Raw genomic sequence first — 9,586 nt, 5'->3', positions numbered from 1 at the left:
TCTGATTCTCTCCCTCTCACTACTCTTTCCTTCCTCTTGCTACGTGAATGGTTTTCCACCGCCCTCCGGCAATCGTGGTGTCCGCGAGTGTCGGGCAGGGTCGGACGGTCCGCATTTGCGGACGAGAGGACATTTCACTCCTACGCCACGGCTTCGAGTTGGAATACTGTAGACGTTTTGCGAGCAGCGTTACCTCATTACCTACTACTGTTTGCAATGAAGGAGAATCATCTGTCAGTAAGTATGACCCAGAAAGAGAGATCGCTGAGTATCCTAGAATGGCTTGCATTCGGTTATTGAACATTAAAAAATGGCTCACTCCTCTCTCTTGAGAAGAAAATGGATATTGCACGTTGAAATTATAGGTGTGATAATAGCTTTACTTTATTGAATGATGTTTTTTGAAATGAACTATGTTATAACTTATGAACAAATCGATCGATTTAAATAGCATCATAGGAAATATCACAAGAGCTACTGACTGAAAGGAAAATTAGCTGTGGCATACCACAACACTATATATATATATATATATATATATATATATATATATATATATATATATATATATATATATATATATATATATCATATTTGGGTCTTATCGTACCTCTTTTCAACTTCTATTCTGACCTACTCACTCCTTAATCGGAGATACCGTAAGCTTATTCCTTTGGATGACCCTGGACCGCCATACTAAAAACAGTTTGTCCAATCAAGTGGGTATACTATAAATGTACTCTGTTTGATTTCCTCGCCAATTCACAAGCATTTCTTCATATCTGTAAGTGAACATTTCTGGAGTGAAATCGCGGCCCACGTCGACAGCATATCCAATTTCTTGATGAATCATTTTAAATAATAGTTAATAGATATTTTATCATATATGTTTCCGAAAACATCCTAAAATTAAGTGGTGGATATCATTGCACTGTAGTTGGTCCGTAAGAGTGGGCTAAGTTAACATTAACAGTTATCGGATCATTATCAGCCAAATTTAGGATAACTTCAGGAACGGAAATGTATTTAGTACGTCCGTGGAATTAGGAAAATTCTCAGTGATTCCAGAGGACCAACAGACAACTTAGTGATTTAAGGGCTTGAAAACGTAGAGCACGAATGAGCGAGCAAAAGATTACTCAAATGTATTCCCTACGTTTTAGCTTAGCATTCCAAACTTTCCACTTTCCTCTTCCCTCAATTTCTATTTGAACTCTATCAAGCCCTTGATGTCGTGTTATGCTTTCTGTCCCACCAATCCTTACCCTTATTCTCCAATCCACGCTACCCTCCTTCCGAGCTCCACTTCCTTCCACCCCTTCCCTTGGCTTATTATATTCATTTTTCCTCTTTGCTCTTTCACCTTTTCCTCACCTTTTCCTCATCCCTCCCTTCCCCATATCTTTCTGTATGGCATAATAATTCATCCCCTTGTTTCCGTTCCACACGATCCCACCCTTCTCGCTCCCTCTTCACCTATTCTCCTTTGTTCCCTCTTCACTTCACTAATTCCGTCTTTGTAAGTCTGCCCGTAATTATCCGGTCCACTTTTCTTCATCATCTTCTAAATGTTTCGGTATAAACTCTCTCTCTCTCTCGCCCAATCCCTTTTGTTTTTGGTGGAGACGGAAAATGGAGCGAGAGTGTCAGAGGGAGAAAGGGGAAAGGGAGGGGGGGGAAGAAAAAATTAAGTCCGACTCCTTTAGTTGGAGACCTCAACCGCGGTCCCCCAACGTTTATATACGTGCGCCGTCGCATTAATCCTAATTTCCTTCCTCCTTCACCCTCACTCACCCTTCTAATCCCACCCCCGTTATAAAACCCCACTTCCCTCCTCGTCCGCCACCAGCTTCCTGCCGCCATCGTATCAGAGAAGTCTTAATTTTAGTTAGCCATCTCCCTTTTATAAAATGCCAGAGAATTTTTCTCGCGTTCCCTTCACTTCCTGTATCATCGCGAGGTTTGCTTACCCTTGCCAGTAATCCGTATATTTTATACCCAAAATTCCGGCGCCGTCAAATCGCAGTTACTGGACTTCCTTTTTCGCTAATAGCAAACATTTTTTCCTCTTTACGTCTTTGAATAGCTTGACTGTCTAGGGGAAATTTCCCAGAAGAGCCTTTTTTTTCGAAATAAAATTGTGGAGAGAAATATATCATTACTTCCCTATTTTTTAATGGATTAATTTACCTTGGATTACCACCATCACTTTGAAGTTAATTGATCAATGGCCTAGCAGAAGCGGAGAGAAATTGTAAAATTAAGTATATGTATGTTGAATTTAATCTGTGGTACGCTGCGTCATTCTTTTACGTGGTCGAACTACCAGATAATTCTATCTCAAAAGAAAATAACCAAAAGAGGTGAGTAAATATATTAGTCAGAATGGTGAAAACACGGCGTCCGTCCAATCAATACGCAAACTGAGGCCATAAAAACTTTGCAAAAAATTTTGCAAAATTTAGTAAACATCGATTTTGTCCTCTTCAAAGTGCTCTCCATTCATTGCTGTGCACTTATTCCATCTGCTTGTCCACTATTCCAAGAGCCCTTGAAAGTCCTCGACAGCTAGGCTTTTTATTTTTCCCGTCGTTTCCTGCTTTATTGTGTCCACATCTTCCCAGTAATCTCCCCTCATCAAATTTTTCATTTTGAAAATAGGAAAAAGTCGCAGGGCGTGAGATCTGGCGAATAAGGAGAACGATCAATACTCAATGTACAGAAGCATTGTCATGGTTGAGAATCCATCTCTCATGTTCGGTTAAAATAGTTTTCACAGTTGATTTTCCTAAATTTAGTGCATCAGCTATCATTCGGAGAGTTTTTCGACGATCGGTAAGGGCAAGGGACCACACACGCTCAATGTGGTCGTCAACATAGGTGGTTGAAGGTCGTCCCAGCCTTGCATCATCTGTGGCGTCTTTTCGGCCATCTTTAAAACGCTTAATCCATTTGAAAACGGATGTTCTTTCAGAGCATTATCACTTTAAATAGCTGTCATCAATTCGGTATATTCTTGATAACTTTTACCGCACTTCACCAAAAAACTTGTTGCTGAATCGTTGCTCCGTGATTTCGTCAATTTCCATTTTCGACAAACAGTAAAATCAAGGACAGTAGAAACTACTCGTACCATAGCTGGCACCATACGCACAGCTCGACGATTCGCAGAGCACAGACGGCACATTGGGTCTCAGGCAACTAGCGCCACTAATGGGCGGGGCTATAGCCCGCATGGTGACCGCCAGATTGCGCCAGTTCGCGCATTTATTGCACAGACCACGTATTTCTTTGCAATTGAGAAGAACGAGTGTAGTCATTAAAAAACTGAAACTTACGTTCGTTTAGTTAATTGGTAAGAGTTCTACGCGAATACACGGTGCGTTCCGAAATTAATGCAATTAGTTAAATAAGTAATTGTTTTATCGAGCATATTTGCACAAACACTTTAAATTCTTCAAATTAGTGTCCTATGGCTTCTCCACATTTTTTCCAGGGAATCTGCCACCACCGGTACGCGCCCTGGAAGGCGTCTTCGGGGAACTCTCCCTAAGTCCTCTTCAGAGCTGATTGAATCTCTTCTACCGTATGGACGAAAAACGGGCTCTTTTCAGGGCTGCCTTAATCCGGGGTAGCAACAAGAAGTCTGCTGGGGCGACGTTAGGACAATAGGAGAGGGTGGGGCAGCGTATGCACCTGATGTTTGGCCAGGAACTCGCGGAATAGTACTGGGCGCGTTGTCGTCATGGAGTAGCCAGGTAGTGGAGATGTCGTTTCTCATTCCGATGACCTTTTCTCGGAGTTATTTTATAAGGCTCTTCTATTCTTTTTTCCAAGTTAAGCACAACAATAATAATGTAACGTTCCTTGATGGTCGATTCCAATTTTTCGTGATACTGTGTACGCGCAGATTTTCAAAATAACTGATGTTTTGCCATTTCTACTGATTGAAGAGACGGAGACAGGTTTCGCGAAAAACCTTGCGACCCATCCGCTTCCTATAAGTGACTTGATCGCACTCCGATCAATAGGAGCGGCGCGGGAAATTTATCTGCATTACACTCGGAACCCACAATGCTTAATGCACTGGTTTCATATTCACATTGAAAATAATTGAAATCGTCATAATTGCATTCATGGAAGATTGAGTCATATTTTTTAGTCGTAGGAACGTCTTCTACGGTGAGATGATACCGGGGGGGTCTATTAAGACCAATTGAAAAAAAATGCCATTAAAGCAAGCTGAAATCAAAGGCTATGCGACACAGGTGTCTGTGCACGACATAGTGATACCAGCAGATGAAACAAAAAGTGTAGTTAGGAAATCATTAAAATAATTAAGCCCAGTTACAAGCACCTCGATTAGCGTAACATCTGAAGAATGTCAATTTTACCTTCATATCATCTATTTCTATTCCACCGAACTTCACGAAATTTGGATTTGTTACTATTTCCCGATTTTCTCTCGACATTTTCATTCCTACTCATCCTCATTCTCACCCCGTCTGCCGTAACATTTTACAGCTCATTTAACTGTGCAACTTTTAAGCATTCTTAGAAAAATTCTGAAGATAAATGATATTTGAGTGCTTAATTCTAGGGTAATTTTTTCTGAAAGAAGGATGTTGTACTCGTAAGACTAAGGCACTACTTTTTTATTCTCATGAAATTAATTTTTTCAGTTTGGGACAAAATCTAATCGCGTAACGTTGCCCGATGTATTCCAAATGTATCCACAAATTCCAAAGAAACTGCGGGAGATGCCGCAACAGTAACTTTTAACGGAGTCATCCGCTAATGTGCATTTCAATGCAACAATTTCAGAGTGTAAAAATCATTCGCCTTGACTTCGACCGGATATTGAGGGATCTGGGTTCGAATCCCAGTCAAGGCGAATGATTTTTACACTCTGAAATTGTTGCATTGAAAAGGTTAGCGACCCCTCCACCTACTCTAAGTGACTTAATCGCACTCCGACCAATATGAGGTAGGCGTAGTTCGGAGACTATTAGATTAATAAGGCACAATTGAAAGCTCCTCGATAATGGTGGCGACTGAAAAATGTCCATTTAATCTCGACATCCTCTATTTCTTCTCCGCCGAATCTCACAGTATTTGATCCGTCACTATTTCCCCATTCTTTCTCGCCCTTTTGACTCCCATCCCCCGTCTGTCGTAAACTTTTGCATTTCTTGTAACTGAGTCAAATTATAACTGTTCACAGGAAAATCCTGAAAATAAACCATATTTTTGAATAGATAATTCTCCGGGATGATGTTTTTGATAGAAGGGTATTGTACGGATTATTATGTATTGACGACATTAATGTTTCACAAAATTAATATATAGCATCAATTTTTTTAAACGTTTTTCCTAGTGAACGTCTTCCCGGGACCATCTTAGTGGCCAGGTTTTGCGAAAATTCTCATAGTCCCCTTTAACTACTCCAAGTGACTTGATCGCACTCCGTCCAATAGGAGCGACGCGGGAAATTTAACTGTATTATCCTCGGAACCCACGATGCCTAATGCACTGGTTTCATATTCACGTTGTAATTAATTGAAATCGGCAGTATTGCATTCATGGAAGATTGAGTCGAAGGAACGTATTTTACGGTGAGATGAGACCTCGTACGTTTATTTCAGCCACATGAGAGAATATGTCATGAAAGCAAGATGAAATAGAAGGCAATTCGACACGGGTGTCCTTTTATGATATAGCGGCACATACAATAATCGACGATCTTCCTTTTCCACTGATTGGAGAAACAGAGACAGTTTTCGTGAAAAAGCTTTGCGACCCCGTTAACTACTCCAAGTGACATGATCGCACTCCGTCCAATTTGAAAAAGTTGTCATTAAATCAAGATGCTAAAGCTATGCCACCCAGGTTTCATTTCATGAAAAGGCGATATAAGCAGATAAAACGAGATGGGAAATAAGGAGGCTATTATAACAAACAATCAATCACTAAAACGAGTTCCTTGATTACCGTAGTGACTAAAAAAGTATCATTCAGTCTGGAAATCCTGTTTCTTCTCCACCAAATCTCACAAAATTTGAATGCGTCACTTCTTCCCGATTCTCTCTTGCCCTTTTTTTCCACATCAACCGTCAGTCTCACCCTCGTTTATCGTCTTCTTAAATCATTTTTTATTTTAGTACAAAACCTAATCGCGTAACGTTGCTCGATCCTCGATTCCATTTTTATGCGTCACGGTCGATGCGCAGAGGTTTACAATAGTTTGCGTCCTGCTGCTGTCACAGTTTGGAGAGCACTTAGACCTTTTCACGGCAAAGCTTAGCTTTTTTCCTACCATCTCTATGTGGATTGATGACGCTCCGATGACTTGGAGCGGCGCGGGAAAGCAATTGCATTACCTTTAGTAGTCAATGTTTAAAATGTTTATATTAGTCATGTAGGGTCTCGTATATAGCTCTTAAATGACCCTTCCCTATGATATTGGATGCAAAGAATGCACGTTGAAGCTGAACCACCGGCTCCACACCGAACGGTTGCATGTGTCGTGCCCGAATGAGGCCGCAATAACGTCATAACAGGTAGCGCGAAGGGCAGGAGATGAAAGACAGAGAAAGCTATTCCATTTCTCCCTCTCAACTGATTGAATGGTCTGTTGCGATCCTTACGGATTCTGCGGAGGGTGGGACTCGGGAAGACGCGTGACACGCGGAACTATGCCGCGGCTTCCATTGACGGACTGAACTCACCGACGCCGCGCGCGCGCCCTCCACTCCCGAAGAGCGAGTGCGTGGGCGTGGCTATGGGAAAGAGCTTGGAAATGGGGAAGGGGGGGTGCGTGCGCGTGTTTGTCTGATGTGCGCGGTTGGGAAGGGGAATGGGGGGTTAGTGGGATGCGCCGAAGGCACCGGCCTGGGAGGGAGGGCAAGGATAAAAGACGCGCGCGTTGGACCGTTGGCCGAGGCGAGCCGAAGCGACAGCGGCGGAAGCTCACGAAGTGCTCGCCGGCGAAGCGGTTGAGTGAGCGGCCGTACGGAACGCTTCAGTTCGGTCGGATACTGTCTCTCCGACGCAAGTAACTTTGGGTCGTGGGGAGTGAACGCAGGCCAACTTTTTCCGGGAGGCGACCAGCGCTGTCGGCGGCGAGACGATTGGGGCTGGTGGATGAGGAGGCACCGGCCCCGCTCTGAGGGGAACACGAAGTGGCCAGAATTTCAAGGATGGAGTGATCGTGACCACTGACTACCATTAGTTCTGAAGGATATGTAAACAGGTTTTACGGAAGTTTTTTGCGAATCAACCAATTCGCACAATAAGAATTGCTTGTCGACGTGTGACAGTGACTGTCCAGTATCAAAATCACCCCCTGCATCTCCCCAATTGGCACAGAATTCTTTATTAGAGCAATTTTGCGATGCGATTGTTCTGTAGATTTTGTCGTGTGTGTCACAAAACTTGTAATAATAGTAGGAGAGAAACAAGATGAGAATGAAACAATGAAATCAGTTAGATTAATATGCAGTTCTTGCATAAAGTGTGAAGAAATGATGTTTCCCTTCGCCTGACATCATAGTGTTTCTTCTCAATTAGGAAATTGCATCATCTCTGAAGAAACTTCATTCCTACAATGTTTCGTGAAAAACTGTGCATTCATTGGTGACAGTGCTTTGGGTAATAGGAAGTGCGAAATAATGTTTTATGTTAATTTTTTCGTGAAAAATCTTCGTGTAAAGTGTGTAAAAGTGGTCCAATAATTTCCTGGGAGGAAATAATCCATTGTTTTCAAGCCTCTCAACAAGTGTGTATTTCCGCGCCGTAGCTGAGTTGGATTAGTTAAACGACCGAGGAGTAGTATCTAGGTAACCTCGAGAACTTCAAGAGGTGAGTGACAACTTCATATCTTCTAACTTTTTCCTGGTTTTTCCTATATTATATCGTCGATAAAATGGATATTCTTAATTTCATGTCTTGAAAACGAAACATTAAGCGGGGAAAAGTGAGTATTGAAATTCCAGTTGGGTTTAACGTATGTAGGGGACGATGTAAAATATTAGTTGAGGTAAATCTTCCAACAAAAGTTAAACACATGAGAGGTCAGCTATTGCGTAATCTTATGGTGTAAATAAAAGGCGAAACAGGCGAGCGTTATCGCGTGCCCTCCGAATTCTCGCGATCAAAGAGAAAGACCGAGATCAAAGCGAAGGTCAGGAATCATGTAAACAAATAAATGGCTGGCTCCTCGTCGAAAATCGTATCGTGAAATATTCGTTGAAATCATCCATAGTTCATTAAAACAGACAAGAAACCCATCTGATCACAAAGATCATTATATTCAAAACATAATCATTAATATGATGAAAATTTAAGTAGATTCTTGAACTTCCTTCTTAACATCTCTATCAATTTCTATTAACTGTTCTTCTATAGATTAGAGAGAAGATTCAAATTGATTGTAATTCAAATCAATAGAAAGAACGCAATTATCAGAGTTGTATATTTTGTGGAATAGCATTATGTTCAGTTTAGGTAACGCTTGGAAATTTATCAATAATGCTTTAGTATAACTTCATACACTTCAACAGAGTAATACTTCTAATTATAATGAGCAAACATTCTCATTTGCATTCTAAATTATGAATTATTTTCAATCATAATTTAAGATTTCTAATGTAGTCGCCTGTTAATATATCCTTTACACAGCGAGATACAATTTGGGATACCGGAAAAAAACTTCCTTTGATGCATGCGTAATTTGAGTATGTGACCTTTACCGAATGTAGACATCTTAAAATTAGTGAGAAATTAAATCAACATGCAAATATAACTAGAAATAACTCGATTCGTCACTTCAATCAGATTCTCCTTGAGAGCTATCCTAAAACGTGGGTAGTGCTATTTAATTAACCACTAAATTCACCAACCGATCCAGATTCCTCTTATCTGTGCGTCAGAACGACTGAAAGATGTAATTGCGTGAAACGAAAGCTGTCTAGACGAAATGAAATCCGTCCGGAGGTCATTACAATGCACGAAATCTGAAAAACCTCGGCACGCGACATTTACCTGAATCCGTCCCCAGGTGAGTTTCGTCCGTTTCGCGCAGCACCGTTATTACTCGTTTCGTTCGACAAAGAAAATCAAACCGTCCGAATTGTTCTTCCTGTAATAATTGCGGAATCGGAATTGTCCATGACCATCTCCACTGAAAATAGGTGAATTAGTTTCCGTTAGATTACTACGTCGTGAACTCAATCAGCCCCCGAAAGTCGGATGCGGTACCAATACCAATAGGCGCGGTCAAGCTGGACGTCGGCTGATGACTCTGTTGTAAGCACTCTCACAATCCACTCTAATTACAGCGAGCGTGAGCGCTGCTCACAGCATCATCTAAGCAGCTGCATATGGGCATCGGTCCTTATTTACGCTAGCGATGGAGATGTAGTCGTAATTAATTCTCAGAGATGCGAGGAAATGTACCTGATTCCGGAACACCTACCTATTCCACTCGACATGCACTATTGTACAATGTCTCCAATGCCATCGAGAATTCTGAATATTATTTACCCGTAATCCGGAAGGATGACCTTTACCAACATATGGTAAATAC

General features: G+C 41.5%; 1 long non-coding RNA gene across 1 annotated transcript in view; it reads left to right on the top strand.

Annotated features, from left to right (window-relative positions):
- Positions 1–7,049: 7,049 nt before the first annotated feature.
- LOC139690875 (uncharacterized) overlaps positions 7,050–9,586 on the top strand; it is a 254,759-nt gene continuing 252,222 nt past the window's right edge. Inside the window, exon 1 of the long non-coding RNA XR_011701516.1 lies at positions 7,050–7,860. This is a non-coding gene — a long non-coding RNA (uncharacterized lncRNA). The remainder of the gene's footprint in view (positions 7,861–9,586) is intronic.

Source organism: Hetaerina americana, unplaced genomic scaffold, assembly GCF_022747635.1.
Source record: "Hetaerina americana unplaced genomic scaffold, ioHetAmer1.1.p SCAF_3, whole genome shotgun sequence".
Classification (NCBI taxonomy): domain Eukaryota; kingdom Metazoa; phylum Arthropoda; class Insecta; order Odonata; family Calopterygidae; genus Hetaerina; species Hetaerina americana.
This window is presented reverse-complemented; position numbering and strand designations above follow the sequence as displayed.